This window comes from Prionailurus viverrinus, chromosome E2 (genome assembly GCF_022837055.1).
Source record: "Prionailurus viverrinus isolate Anna chromosome E2, UM_Priviv_1.0, whole genome shotgun sequence".
Classification (NCBI taxonomy): Eukaryota; Metazoa; Chordata; class Mammalia; order Carnivora; family Felidae; genus Prionailurus; species Prionailurus viverrinus.
In genome coordinates this window covers 18747208-18763211 of record NC_062575.1, presented here as the reverse complement: position 1 = coordinate 18763211, position 16004 = coordinate 18747208, and positions in this window count along the sequence as shown.

The window sequence follows — 16004 nt, the reverse complement described above, 5'->3', positions numbered from 1 at the left end:
TTACCACACAACCCAACAGTTCTACTCTGAGATATATATCCAAGAGAATTGCAAATGTGTTTTTGTGCAAAAGCTTGTGCATGAATGTTCATAGAAGCATTATTCAGAAGCAGAAACAACGTGGATGTCCATCAACTGGTGAATGGATCAACAAAATGTGGTTAGTCAGTAAATGGACTAGTATTCAGCTGTAGAAAGGAATGAAGTACTGATTCATGCTACAATGCAGATGAACCTTGAGAACATTATGCTAAGTTTAAGAAGCCGGATATGAGACCATATATTGCATGATTCCATTTATATGAAATGTCCAGAATAGTTAAATCTAAAGGTGCTTTCCAAAGGCTGAGGAGGAGGGGAATGGAAATTTCCTACCAATGAGTTAGGAATTTATTTTGGGGTTAATAAAAATGTTCCAGAATTAGATAACAGTGATGGTTGTACAGCCTAAAAACTCTTGAATTCACCAGTTTAAAATGGTGAGTTTTATGGTATGTGAATCATATCTCAATAAAAACAACTATGAAGTTAGAAAATCCAGTTCCAGAAATTCTAGTTCTTGGTACACTTTAGGGACACACACACTCCCCATACACCAGGGGTATATATAAGGATGTTTACTTTAGTAGATTCAAGGTGACCACAAATTCTTTGCTTTCCTTCCCATCAAAGGTGGGTCTATTTTCCCACTTCTTGAATCTGAGCTGGTCTTTTGACTTTCTTTCTCTTTCTCTTTCTTTCTTCCTTCCTTCCTTTCTTTCTTCTTTTAATGTTTATTTATTTTTGAGAGAGAGAAACAGAGTGCAAGCAGAGGAGGGGCAGAGAGAGAGAGAGAGAGAGAGAGAGAGAGAATCTGAAACAAGCTCCAGGCTTTGAGCTGTCAGCACAAAGCCTGATGAGGGGCCCGAACTTGGGAACAGTGAGATCATGACCTGAGCTGAAGGTGGGCGCTCAGCTGACTGAGCCACCCAGGCACCCCTGTGACTTTCCTAAACCAATATTGCTGAGACCTTGCAGCTTCTGCTGTCACTCTGTTAGAACATTGCCACCATTTTCTGAAGAAGTCCAGCTGGAAAGAGACAGCCAGAAATCCCAGCTGAGGCTCCAGACATGTCACTGAGGCCACCATAAGCCAATCAGTCAAGCTGCCAGTTAACCACAGCTTGTTTCAGTTAACTGCAGCCACTAAGTGAGTCCAGGTGAGATCAGAAGAATCTTGTCATCCCCCAGAATCATGAGAAATAGCAAACTATTATTGTTTTAAGCCACTACATTTTGGGGATGGTTTGTTACCCAGCAATAGCTAATTGATACAATACTGTGACAACTTGCCTGAAAGATCAAAACTTGGGAAGCAACCCAAGTGCCGGCTGGATGATGTAGTGGTTAAGAGCCTAATTTTGGCTCCAGACTTGGGCCCCAAATCATACCCTGACAACTTACCAGCTGTGTGATGATGAGAAATTTGATTTATGTCTATGCCCTCTTAGGTCCTTGTGAGAATTAAAGGGGTTAATATGCAGAGAGGACTTGGAAACGTTTCTGGGAGAGAGGAATGCTATTAAGTGTTGGCTATTGGTATTACATGGCCACCAATAATATGTGGTCCATGTATGTGCTGGAGGTGATAAAGGAGTAAATTCATATATATCAACTTGGACAATTCTTACAAATATGTGACTTATTGGGAAAAGTAAGTTGTCGGGCTATTACAATTATGTAAAACTATTTTTTAGATTCAGGGAGGAGCACATAAACTATTTCAGAGTGTTTGCATCTTTGGAGGTAAAGATGGGAATGAATTTCTAAGTAGAAATTAAGTATTTTTACCTTAATCATGATATTCTGGTTGCACATTTTGGACACAAAGGACACTGGTTGCATCATTTTGGAAGCAAACTAAAGCTAAAACTCTAACATTTGTTCATTTGGTTTGGTGGGAATGTTTTTTTTCTTCCTTGTCCTTTACTTCCACCCCTCTCCAACCCCCCAAATTCCTGTAACTAGTTTAATTACAATTGTTCTGAATTCTTTCTTCCTGCATGCAGCTTGGGGACCTGGCCTTCTCCAGTCAGTCCTAACACCTGTCTTGTCACAGGCAGGCTCAGCCAGTGTGCACGGCACCTGGTACTGCTCTCCAGGGCCCTCCAGCTTGGGCCCACCCATGCCCGCAGGTGGCTGTATTATTGCCGAAGTTTCAGATCTCACGCTTTGATCCTCAACGTGCTTGAAGAGTATCAACTCATTAGCTTCACTGTCTGAAAATAAGGGCTTTCCCCATCCTCCACTGCAAGGGGTCCTGACACCCTCCTACAATCAGCTGCAGGTAAACCTTAGGGAGGGGTGTTTGTACAAAAGATGTCTGGGAAAGGGGGAACACAACAGACACACGCCAGAGGCGATTTCCTTCCGTGGCAGATGCCAAATGAAGGACTTTATCAGGCTCTTTAAATTTTTAAAGACTTGTTGGTGATGTTTTGTCTTGCTGTCCCTGTTTTAATGAGGAGGGCACACAAATGGGTTCTGGTGTCCTTAACTACTGTGTGTGAGGGTGTGAGAGCAAAGACCGCTGCAGAGGGCTATAAAATACAGATTAGTAGGTGAGGGAGAGGCTTGGAATCAGGAGACCTGCTCCTGGATTCTGCTGTTTGGACACTTCTCTCTTCTCAGTCCAGGGTTTTATATCCACAGGGAGATCCTGATGTTGTTCTTTTTGGTTTTCCTTGATAAGTTCTCGATTAGACACTCTGGAAAATTGGAGTTTGGATACGACTGGTTGTTTTTGTTCTTTTAGGATTTTATTTTTAAGTAATCTCTGCACCCAACATCAGGCTTGAACTTACAACCCCAAGATCAAGAGTTGCACACTCAACCAAATGAGCCAGCCAGGTGTCCTGGATAAGACTGGTATTTAACTCACAAATAACACACGCTCTCTGTAGAAAATAGGAAAAAAAACCAAACAAACAAACATAGATAAGCCAAAAAGGAAGAAAGAGAGAGAGCACCTAGTATGTACTAGCACTGTGCTAGGTGCTAGGGGTATCATGGGGAGCAAACTGTAAATCCCATGAAGACACACACCTTGTCTGTTATGTTTCGAGGTTGGCACTGGCCTGCTTGCTGGGAAATTGTAGAGCTTGAGCTGGGTGCTGGTTACACTGGTATACACATTTGTAAAAATTATTCAAGCTTCACATTTAAGATTTGCACACTCAACTAAGTGTAAGTTATTTCTCAATAAAATAAAATGTTCTAAGAAGTATTTCTCAGAGTATACGCCTACTATTAGGTGGTTTTAAATCACATAGGCCACCCCCCGCCCCTCCAAAATTCCTTTTAATTCTCTTTCAGTCCTTGAAGGAGAAAGTTTCACTTTGATGTCCGTATGTCTTCAACATCTAACACTTAGTGATTTCCCTTTTTAAACAGAGCTGATCCTAGGCTCGGCCCCCAGCAGGCAATAATCTCCAGCTGGAACCGAGTGACATTGTTTTATTTTTATTGAACTGATTTGCTATTTATGGCAAGTGGTGTTGGTTTCCCATTTGATGGAGTAATGTTGCTTTTTTTTTAAGTAAATATTTCCAGCAAATTTAAATTAAAAGTGAGTTGATTTTAATACTAAGTTTACATATAGAGTACCCCTGGGATATGGATGGGGCAAAAACAAAAATGATTCCTTTTCTTTTTTTTTAACAATTTTTAATTTTTTTTTTTCTAATTTTAGAAAGAGAGCGAGCATGAGTCGGGGGAGAGGGGCAGAGGGAGAGAGAGAGAGAATCAATGCTGAGTGTGGAGCCCGATGTGGAGCTTGAATTCATGACCCTGGGATGGTAACCTGAGCCAAAATCAAGTCAGATGCTCAAGTGACTGAGACACCCAGGCACCCCCAAAGACTATTCTTCAATGACTGAAGTTTGGAGAACATGGTTCTAGTAAATTTGAGCTAGAAAAACAAACTGTCACTTGGCTGCACATACACACCTGCAGCTACATTCTCTGTTGAAGGAAACTTGAAAAGAATTCTCCATACATTTTTCCTCACCTCTAATTTACTCTTCTGTCTAATCCAGTATTGTTACTGGGTTGATTTCTTGCTAAAACTATGCTCCCAACAAACTCGAGCAGCCAAATTCAATGGACATATCTCTGACCACATCTTTCAAGCTCCCAGCAACTTTGACCCAACTGATCACTTCCTCTTTTCTGAAACCCTTTCATTTGTGGACTTCAATCTTATGGTTGGTTTTCCTTTTACCTCTCTTAGTCCCTCCTTCCCTGCCCAGTCTTCAAACGTCAGAGGGCAACAGGGCTAATCCAGTGCATTTAAGTGCTGACTGTTCGGAGATACCCATGTTGGTATATCCAACCCTGCCCATAGCCCGTGGTGAACTTGACATCTGCATCTGGCTAGCTCCAACTTCACAATCCAGATGTAACTTGATTCCTCCTGCACTTGATTTTGTCTCCATAAATAGCACCATCTCCTCTTTTCCTTCATCCTCAAAATCAATCTATCATCAAGTCTTGTCAATTCCACCCCAAAGCTCTATCAGGAATCTGACCACTCTACTTCATCCTGTCTTGTGGCCCCAGGCAAGCTCATCATTTCTTGTCTGGACCCAGCACCAGCCTTCTCTCTTGTCCTTCATTCATTCCTCCTGCCCCCAGTTCATTTTCACACAGCAGCCGGAAGGATTGTTACAAAATATAAATCAGGCAATATTCCTCCTCTGCTTAAAATTTTTCAGTGATTTTCTTTTATTCTGGAATAAAAGACTACTCTCTGTGGCTACAGAGCCCTGTATGATCTGGCGCACACCTGTTTCTCTGCTGTTACCTCATCTGTCTCTCTGATTCATTCTGCTTCGGCCACACTGACTTCTTTGTTCCTGATTTGTAGAAGTTGCTTACCTCAGGACCTTGGCACATGCCTGTTCCTTCTGCCTGGAATACTTTCTCCCAACTTTTCCATGACTGACTCCTTCTCAGCCTTCAAGTCTTAGCTTCAGTGTTGCTTCCTCAGAGCATCTGCCCTGACCATTCTGTCAATAAATTGGCTTCCCTAGAGATTTTCTTGTTACTTTATCTCCACCTTAGCACTTTCAGTAGTCTCTAATTATCTTGTTTGTTAACTTCTCTACTTTTTTTCTTATAAACTCCTTGAAAGGACCTTGTTTATTTGATTTCCTGCTGCATCCTCGATGCCCCAAATAGCACCTGACACATGGTAGGCCCTCAATAAGTATTTCTTGAATGTAATAAATGGAGAGGTAGGTGGGGACTAGACCAGGCAGAACCTTGACAGAGCATAGTGCAGAGGCCTTTAGGAATTTTAATCAGATAAAGTGATCTGTTTGTTTGTTTGTTTGTTTGTTTATTTATGTTTTATGTTTTATTTGTTCATTTAGGAAGTTTTATTTTAAAATGTTTCTTTGTTTTGAGAAAGAGAGAGAGTGCAAGCAGGGGAGGGCAGAGAGAGAGAGAGAGAGAGGGAGAGGGAGAGAGAGAGAGAGAGAGAGAGAGAGAGAGAATCCCAAGCGGGCTCCATGCGGTCAGCGCAGAGCCCGATGCGGAGCTCAAACTCACAAACCATGAGATCATGACCTGAGCCAAAATCAAAAGTCAGACATTCAACCTACTGAGCCCCCCAGGCACCCCTATTTAGGCAGTTTTAAGTGATCAGTCTGACATGAGTGGGGAAAACAGGCAGGAGGGGAATTAAGGAAGGCTACTGCAGTCGTCCAGGAGAGAGATGGTAGAATAAGATGCACAAAGCGTTTAGCATTTGATGATATGGACAAAGGGGGAGTTACTATTACCAATAAAGCAGGCAAGCAACGGCTGCCTGAACTAATGACTAAGGAAAGTGCTGAGTTCAGAGAGAGAGAGAGAGAGAGAGAGAGAGATTTGTGTATCCTCTGGAATTTTTGAGCCCCCAATCTCCTCCTCTGGTGAAAGGCTAGAATTTCTTCCCTTGTCAAGTTATTTGAACTGTATTCTGACAGTTTATTCTTCATTCATATGTGCATCTTCCCACTTGTGTTTCTCCTCATCACCACTGGCTGGGAGGGAGAATTTCATAGAGAGAGCTTCTAACACTTCTCATTAGCTGTGTGACCTGGTAGGGCACCCAGTCTCTCCGAACTCAGTTTCATCTGTAAAATGAAGACTCTGATATCTATCCTGTCCATCGTGGGGATCAGGGAATAACTGTACCAAAAATATTTTCAAAATTCAAGAAAAAGTATTACTATTATTATTTCATTCAACAAATATTTATTAAGCACCTGCTAAGTGCCAGGCACTGCTGTTGGTGCTGGGAATATAGTAATGGTGTGCGGAGAGGAGACAAAAGTCCAGCCTTTATGGGGTTGGTTATTATGAAGTCCATTTAGATTGTGGGCTTTTTGGATTTTGATCATCTTTTCCAAATTGTCTGATCACCATGGGCTCCTGTTAAAAAGTATATATTCTTCACCCAATCAGAGTCTCGGTCAGAATAGGGAAGGTAGAATGCAGGATTAACTAACTCCCTGAAGTTATTCAGAAAGGACTGAAAATAAGAGATTATGTGGATTAAAGTGCCTCCTTTTTTCTTTCCCAAACGCTGATCAGCCAGTCAGAAATCCTGCGTACATGTCTGTTTATACACTGAATTTTCCAAAACAGTTCTTATAAGAAGTGGCTTCAGATGCCTCCTAGGGAAAGCAAGTCCAAACGTCAGAACCAGCCATGTGACCTTGAAGGAGAAGGCAGTAAAGATAGCAGAAACTGCTGCCCTTGGCCGTGTTTTTGTCTGCCAGAGAGTTTGCTGTGCAGCTGGGGCGGACCACCTTCCTGATCTGGATCTAGGTGTCTTCATCACCAGAACAAGGTCAGGGTTTCCTGAATACCAGTTCGTGGAGGCCTGCTGGGTTAGCAGCATCTGAATCACCTGGGGATCTTTTAAATATCCAGATTCCTGGGCCCCATGGACCAACGAGTCTGATTCAGTAGGTATAGGATGGCATCCATCATCTCCTCTATTTTTAATTTGCTTCCTGAGCAAATTTTTGATATGCATCCAGATTTGGGATGTTACTAGGGTAGATCAAACTCTTTGTGCCTCAGTTTTGTGATGTAAATGTGATCTGTAGACTGTAATCATTCCTCAGATGGTAGAATTGAGAAAGTTATCTTACATAATACACTTAGAACACTGGCACATATTTGTAAGTTTTCTTTTTTTTATGTTTATTATTTTTGAGAGAGAGAGAGAGAGCACGCGAGCATGAGCGGAGGAGGGGCAGAGAAAGAGGGGGATAGAGGATCTGAAGTGGGCCCTGTGCTGACAGCAGAGAGCTCCATGCGGAGCTTGAACTCACAAACCTCAAGATCATGATCTGAGTCAAATGCCCAACTGACTGAGCTACCCAGGTGCCCCAGCACTGTGTAAGTTTTAACTCTTCTATCAGTCAAGTTCCAATAGGGAAGGCAAAAAACACTGTGAGTCTTTAAAGCAAAGGGAACTTAATACAGAAGTGATGGAGAGGCTGAGAAGTCAAATAGAGGACAGTGATGTGACCTACAGATTAGGCAGCAAGAAATCATCCACCACTGAGCGGGAAGAAGAGAGGGAAACGGTGGTGTTACTGGAGCCCTGAGTCTGGCAGAAGCTGGAACCACAGCAGGAGCTGGAGCTGTAGACAAGACACAGCCTTTGCCAAGACACTGCTGTAGGAGAAGAAATACCCTGGCCTTTCCATTGTCCTGTAGTCTCCCTCTAGTCTCCCTCTAGTACTTCCCACTGTCCGACCCCAGCAGGAAGTTATCTCTCAAGGGAGCCTGGGAAACCTAAATTGCAGGTCACCTGCCTCTTAGAGGAAGGATGAAGAATGGCTTTGAGGATAGATTATTATTATTATTTTATTGTTATTATTATTTTCTTTAAGGCCCTTTTTGGCCATACACTTCTCAAAGTCTCTAGACCTTGGCCAACCACAAGTCTTCAGGGCTTTGTGAGTGCTTATCGATTAATTGATTCTGTGTGCTCAGTGTACACACATACATAAATGCTTGGCCTCTGATCTCTGGAAACTGACAGCTCAGACCTTGGCAAAACTTCACCAGTGCTGAAGGCAGCACAGCCCCTCCCAAGATTCAAGGAAAGGGAAGGCATATGGATCAAGTTTCTTGCTGGGGATCAGCTGTCTCAGCACCTTAAAGGATTCAGAAGTGATAGATGGAAGGAGTTGGCCAGTGACATTGCCAGACAAAAAGGAAGGTCTCAGAAAAATCAAGAACAAATATAAAGAAGTAAGACTATGGAATCGTTTGTTCAGAGCACTGGGCAGTGGAGGGGAGGGACAGGAAATAAGACCTCACCCAGTTTTAAGGCTACTTCCTAGAAAAGACTACAAAATACCCGCTTGTCTTTGGGACACATCCCCATAAATGTGCTGTGTGGGAGTGGAGATCTGGGAATTTTTGCTACCAAAAATGGGCAGGAAAGCTCTTTCTAAATGTTTCTTGGAGGACCCAGAATTTAACCTTGAACCAGGGGCAAATATGTTTATTTTAAGAGGTTTTTAAGAGAAAGGATTGGATATTGCAGAATTCTTCCTAATATACCAAAGACCTGCTTCACAAATTCATTCTTCCAGCAAATACTGATGGATAGCAGCTTGGCAACTGGTTCAGGCAATGAATGGTGGAGTGAGGCAGAACTGGGTTGCACTGTGGCTCTGCCTCTGCCTTACCTGTATGGTCTTGGGCAAGGGACTTAACCCCAGTTTCCTTGTCTGTGAAAAGAGAATAATATGAACTACTATGTCAAGTTGTGAGGATTCGAATGAGTTTATGCATAAAAGTATTAGTACAGAGTCTGTGTCCAGTACGTGCTCAGGAAATAGTAGTAGTTCATTTTATTATGACTTGTTTTATTTGTATGACACTTTGCAAAACATTTATCTCTGTATTAGCTCATTGGATCTCTCATCAGAAAGATCTTGTTGATTTCATCCATTCAATAAATACTTGAGTATTTTATGCTAGGCTGTTCTAGGTACTGAATGTACAACAGTGAACAGCAGACAAAAATACTTTTCACGGGCATCTGGGTGGCTCAGTCGGTTAAACCTTCATTTATCTCTTGGTTTTGGTTCAAGTCATGATCTCATGGTTCATGAGTTCAGGCCTGACATCAGGCTCTGCACTGACAACCTGGAGCTTGCTCGGGATTCTCTCTCCCTCTCTCTCTCTCTCTGGCCTCTCCAGCTCTCTCTCTCCCCCCTCCCCCACCTCTCTCCCAAAATAAGTAAATAAACTTAAAAAATTACCTATCTTTCACAGAGGATACACTCAATGAGGGGAGAGTGACAATAAATACAATTTAATAAGCACTTACGTTTATAATGTTCTAAAGTGCTTTACAAATAGTAAATCATAACCTATGAGGAAGGCATTATTATGCTTATCCCATTTTCTAGATGAGACTGCTGGAGCACAAGAGAGTTGATCAAGGGTCTCACGCTCTACCAACTGAGCCAGCCCGGAACCCCTAGAGAATACTGGAACACACGGGAGTTAGAATCACCTACCTAATCCCATAGGTCAGAAAAGCTGGATTCAGGATTCAAAGCCAGACAGTGGCTCTTGCCACTTACTCTTTTTTCTTTTTCTTTTTCTTTTCTTAGAGAGAGAGAGAGAGGGAGGGAGGAAGAGAGAACACAGGCAAGTGAGTACACAGGGGAGAGGGGCAGAGGGAGAGAGAGAGAGAGAGAGAGAGAGAGAGAGAGAATCTTAAGCAGTTTCTACCCCCAGCACAGAGCCCAAGACACGGCTCGATTCCACAAACCATGAGATCATGTCTTGAGCCGAAATAAAGAGTCAGACACTTAACCAACTAAGCTACCCAGGCGCCCCTGGAGTCCTTGCTCTTAATCATTACTGTGTGTTGCCTCCGAAAAGAAAAAAAAAATAATGTATGTACTAATAAATTAGTGTGTGATAAACGCTCTGAAAAAATAAAGCAGGGTGAAGGGCGAAAGAGGGTGATGGGAGAATGCTCTCTATGCATGATGGTCAGGGAAGCCATCTCAAAGGAGCAACATCTGAGCAGAGGCCTGGAGAAGTGAGGGAGAGAGGCAGGTGGACGTCTTTGGGAAGGGCGATCCAGCAGAGGGAAGCACAAGTCAAAGGCTGCAGGCAGGCCTGCGCCTGGTGTGTTCTGAGAACCGCAGGGAGGCAAGTGCTGGAAAAGAAGAGTGAGTACAAGATGAGTCAGGGAGTGAAAGACACCTCAGGCTGGAAGGATGCAATTGCCTCTCACTGAGATGGACAGATTGTGAGAGGAGCAGGTTTGTAGGGGAAGTCAGGAGTTCAGTTTGGGATAATTCTCACCATCACCCATCAAATAGGAACGACTAACTCCAGAGGGCTTTGAGGGATTAAATAACTCACCCCGGGTCACCCAGGCAGTCGTCTTTAGAGGCAAGGTTCAGACTCGTGTCTGTCAACCTTAATTTCAATGCCACAGGCCTTTCCCGGGTTGGGTGGTGTGGGGGAATCTGGAGAAGTTATATTCTGATCCCTGACCCAAGGAGCTCCCAATGAGGGAAAAAAGGGGTGCTAGAGAGTGAGGTAGAAAGACAGAGGAAAGTAACAATGCCAGAGACTGCACATCACAGTAAGTAGCATGAGTTTATTATTTATTTATTTTGAGAGAGAGCGGGAGAGCAAGCACATGGGAGCATGCTTGGGGGAGGGGCAGAGGTACAGAGAAAGAGAGATAGAGAGAGAGAGGGAGAGAGAGAGAGGGAGAGAGAGAGAGAGAATGAATCTTAAGCAGTCTCCATGCCCAGTGTGAGCTGACACAGGGCTGGATCTCAAGACCTGACTATGAGATCATGACTGCCAAAATCAAGTCGCATGCTTAATAGATTGAGCCACCCAGGTACCCCTAGCAGGAGTTTAAATGCAGACAAGAAACTCAGGAAAAGTGTAATTCTTGTTTTTTTAATCAGAGAAAAGTTTACTTTTCTTATGTTCTTTTCTTCTCTCTCTCTCTTATTTTGTGTACTTCTTTTCGAAAAAGCAAAAAATGAAAGACTCCTGGCTCTGTGTACGTGGAGGGTGCCCCGGACAGTGTAGACATTCTGACTGCTGAAGGCCATGCTCTGTCAGAGATGGGAAGGCCCCAGAGGCCCAGAATTCTACCCAGGCAGGTCTTTTTCTACAGACTGCCCCTAGAACTGATGCTTTCCCAACATGACAAATGTATATCTCCAGACAAGACCTCTCCCTCAGACCTGGTGTCTCCAACCACAGCCTCCTCAACATGCTACTACCAGGCATCTCTAAACATGCCCCAATTTGAAGTCCTGATCTTCCCCCAATTCCAAACTTGTTCCATCTGCAGTGGGATTCCAAGAAGCCCACCCTGAGATGGATTCATGTGCCTGGATGACATACTAAGGAAGGGATCCCAAGAGGAGTAGGTAAAGGAGTGGGAGAAACAGGACAAAAAAGGCCCCTAGTGGGGCATCTGGCTTGCTCAGTCAGAAGAGCATGTGACTGTTGGTCTCAGGGTCATGTGTTGGAGCCCCATGTTGGGTGTAAGATTATGAAAAAAATAAATTTAAAAAAGAAGGAGAAGGAGGGGAAGGAGAAGAAGAAGAAGAAGAAGAAGAAGAAGAAGAAGAAGAAGAAGAAGAAGGAGACGGATAAAGAGAAGAAGAAGAAGAAGAAGAAGAAGAAGAAGAAGAAGAAGGAGGAGACGGATAAAGAGAAGAAGAAGAAGAAGAAGAAGAAGAAGAAGAAGAAGAAGAAGAAGGAGACGGATAAAGAGAAGAAGAAGAAGAAGAAGAAGAAGAAGAAGAAGAAGAAGAGGAGGAGGATCAGGAGGAGGAGAAAGAGGAGAAGAAGAAAAAGAAGAAGGAGGACGGGGAGGCAAGAAGCTGAACAGGGGTGTGATTTCAGACCAAGTCCCCAGAGAGTAGCTTCAGCCTGATCCCACAGAAGAATGCTAGATGTAAGTTACTCTGAATTTGTCAGGCTGGGGGAAAGGGACCTGGGCTTCCATATTCCTGCACCAGTTGGTTATTGGCTAAGAGTTGGGGAAGTGAGCTCCTAGGCACTTCCTTACAAGAGCAAAGGAACCCCAGTAGCAGACGGGCAGGTCTCTGAAGAGGGTCACATGTGCAGGCTGCTAGAAGCATCAGCGCACACAAGCCAAGAAAGGGGAGCTCAGAAACCATCAAAGGGATCCCAGGGAGGATCTGAGTGGTACCCTCACCATGTCTACTACACATACCTTCCCAAACTCAAAAAATGGTGTTGCCATCCTGCTGGTTGCTCAGGCCTCAAACCCTGGAGTCATCCTTGACCTACTCTTTCTATCACACCCATATCCAATCCTTTAGCCAATCTTGTTGTTGGCAATATCTTTATTGAAAAAAAATTTTTTTAAGTAATCTCTATGCCCAAAATGGGGCTGGATTTCATGATCGGGAGCTCAAGAGTCCCATGCTCTACTGATTGAGCCAGCCAGGTGTCCTGGCTGTATCTTTAAAATATACTCAGAGCCTAATCACTCTTTTAAAGTAACTTCTTAAAAATCGTGGTAGAATTCATGTAACATACAGTTCAGTGGCATTAAGTACATTCACATTGTTGTGCAACCCTCACCACCATCCATTCACAGAACTCTTTTCATCATGCAAAACTAAAACTCTGTACCTGTTGAACATCTTGTTTATTTATTCATGTGTGGATGGACACTTGGATTACTCCTGCCTCTTGCCTATTGCAAATAATGCTGCTATGAACATGGATATTCAAGGGGCGCCTGGGTGGCTCAGTTGGTTAAGCGGGCTGACTTTGGGTCAGGTCATGATCTCGAGGTCCATGAGTTCAAGCCCCGCATTGGGCTCTGTGCTGAAGGCTCAGAGCCTGGAGCCTGTTTCAGATTCTGTGTCTCCCTCTCTCTGACCCTCCCCCATTCATGCTCTGTCTCTCTCGGTCTCAAAAATAAATAAACACTAAAAAAAAAAGAACATGGATATTCAAAAAAATTTTTTTAACGTTTATTCATTTTTGAGAGACAGAGAGAGACAGAGTATGAGCAGGGAAAGGGTAGAGAGAGGGAGACACAGAATCCGAAACAGGCTCCAGGCTCTGAGCCGTCAGCACAGAGACTGACGCGGGGCTCGAACTCACGAACTGCGAGATCATGACCTGACCCGCAGTCAGACACTCAACCTACTGAGCCACCCAGGCGCCCCGAACAGGGATATTCAAATATCTAATTGAGTTCCTGCTCTCAATTCTTTTGAGTATGTATCTAGAAGTGGAATTGCTAGACCATATGACAATTCTATTTTTAATTTTTTTAGTAACTGTCATGCTGTTTTCCACTGTTGTCCATACTGGCTACACCATTTTACATTCCCACCAACAATGCAGAAACGTTCCAATTTTTCCATATCCTCACCAACACTTGTTATTTTCTGTTTTGTTTTTTAATCCGATCATTTCTTATCCCTTCTATAACGTCCACCCTAAACCAAGCCTTTTCAGTTTTTGCCTGGATGATTGCAGTAGGATCCCAGCTGACCTGCCTGCTTCTACCCTCATCCTCTGCGGTCTCAATACTACTCCTCTGCTCAAGGTCTCCAGTGCCTTCCTTCCTTCCCACTCAGTAAAACCCAAGTTCTGACAGTGGCCTATGATTTATTCCCCACCCTTCCAACTCTGACTCATTTCCTACTTGCTCACTCTACTCCAGCCACTGTCTCTCTCTCTCTCTCTCTCTCTCTCTCTCTTTTTTTTTTTTTCTGTCCCAAGTAAACTACTGCCTCAGGGCCTTTGCCCAGATTTCTCTGCCTGGCATACTCTTTCTTCAGAATCCTTGTGTAACTTGCTTCTTCACTTCCTTCAGGTATTGTTCAAATGTCCATTTCTCATTGAGGCCTCTGGACTTTGCCCCTTGCTCACCCACCCCTCATCCATTTTCTTTCTGTCTTCCCCCATCCTGCCATGTGACTGGGGAGAATGACCCCTAGACACTCCACTACTTGGGCTTTCTTGCCCTCAGGCTTCTGGGTGGGTTTAGTCCATGGGAAGCGCTGCCAGGAGATGAATGGCAAACGGAGAGAGATGTTGGAGTTTTCCCACATCCTCCCTGCTCTGGGCAGTGCCTGTGTCTGCTTGGACACCAGCTGCATCTGGGAGGGGTGGTCCTTCATTCTCCAGCTCTCCCCAACCCCCAACTTTCAATGACACCATTTCTTCCCTTTGCCCTTCAGGGTTCAAAGTTCTAAGGCCTTTCTGCTGTTGTGGGTCCCTGGTGCCTCAACATCCCTCTTTATTCTCTGAACCCTGCCCATTCCTCTAGTCCCTTCACTAAGACTTGAACCACCTGACCTGGAGTCTGTCTTCTGCTGGACCCTGACTGAAACACCTTCCAGATCACTTTATGTACAATTTCCAACCCTACCTTATGTCTCATGAATTGGCACTTCCCACCTGGTTCTTGTTCATCTACACAGCATGTATTATCTAACATACATTTACTTATTTGGTTATTTTCCTTGATTCTCCCCACCCCCACACTTGAGGATGGAAGGTCCAAGGGTGCAGAGTTATCTGTTTTGTTCTCTATTGTATCTCCGGTGCTTGGCACATAGCATGCTACCAGCAAATATTTGTTGAATGAATGAATGAATAAATAAATGACCAATAAGGGGGAGCCACAAAGAAGACAGGAGTGTGGTCCAAGTTGCAGGCAGAAGAGCTGACTCTCCATTTCTCCTCTCCCCGCCCACTCCCGGAATGCTGAGTGCCCTGGAAGGAGGCGGAAATGAGCGCGCTCAACAGCCCTCTAGCCGGGTGTTTACTTAATTAGGGCCTGTATCTCGAGGCTCGTCTGTGTTTAACGGTCCACCTAATGGCTTCATCTGGTTCCGGGCCGGCTCAGCGGAACCTTCGAGGCGAAGATAGGTGGAGCCACGGGGTACCCTCTGGGGTCTTCGCTGCCACCATGCTCCCCAGCACGGACATCTAACCTTCTCTCCTGCACGGAAAGCGACCCCTGCGGAGGGCGGGAAGCGACCCCTGCGGGGGAGCGGGGCAAGCAAGGCAGGCTTGGAGCTCAGCAAGCTGCCTCAGGCTATTCCTGCGCATTGTCCACGCCCAACCCACAGCTGCTGGGACCACAGGCCAGATAAAGGAGCTCTCCCTTAACACCAGACGCCAATTGCTTGCTTCTACCATCAGCCGTGAAATTGAAGGGTTGCAGTGTTTCTCATTTCTTATTTTGGGGAATGTGAGGGTGCTAAGGAGGAGAGAAACCAACCACTCACGAGGCAGAGGACAAATGAGCCAGATCCTAAAGCAATAATACCAGGCAGCATTTGGGCACTTGTTCTGTGCCAGGTACTGAGATTTGGTTTTAAACGTATTAATTTAATCCTCATTTATATGTATTAACTCACTTAATCCTAGTACTTTACAGGGCAGATGTCTTAATAGTCCCATTTGATGCTTACAGTCCCATTTGAGCCTCAAAGAGGTATTTCACTTGCCCGAGGCTGTAGCACTAACCGTGGTGGAACACAGGTTTGAACACAGGTGGTAGGGCCCCAGAGCTGATGCTCAGCTTGAGAGAGGACTACCATGGTCTCATGGCAAGTGTCATCCTCTTAGCCACAGGACTGGTAGTTGGAAAGCCAGGGAGGCCACCAGGTTAGCCCTTGAGGGCCAAACAATCTCTAATTAGAGACTCTAGTCCCCTCCTCAAACCCCTGAATCTGAGCTGGGGAGGAGGAAGGAGAGTGTCAAGGAGGTGTCAGCTTGGGTTTTCAGGGCATCTAGAGAAGGTGGAGAGACCTCAGGGAACCGGAAGATGGGGAAACTCGGCTTGATTGGGAGAAGGCTGGCAGAGTGGAGGGACTGAGTCTCAGGACAGTTTCTGTGCCTGGGGCCCAGTTGTGTTTCCTGAAGAGGGAAGCACTTCAGGT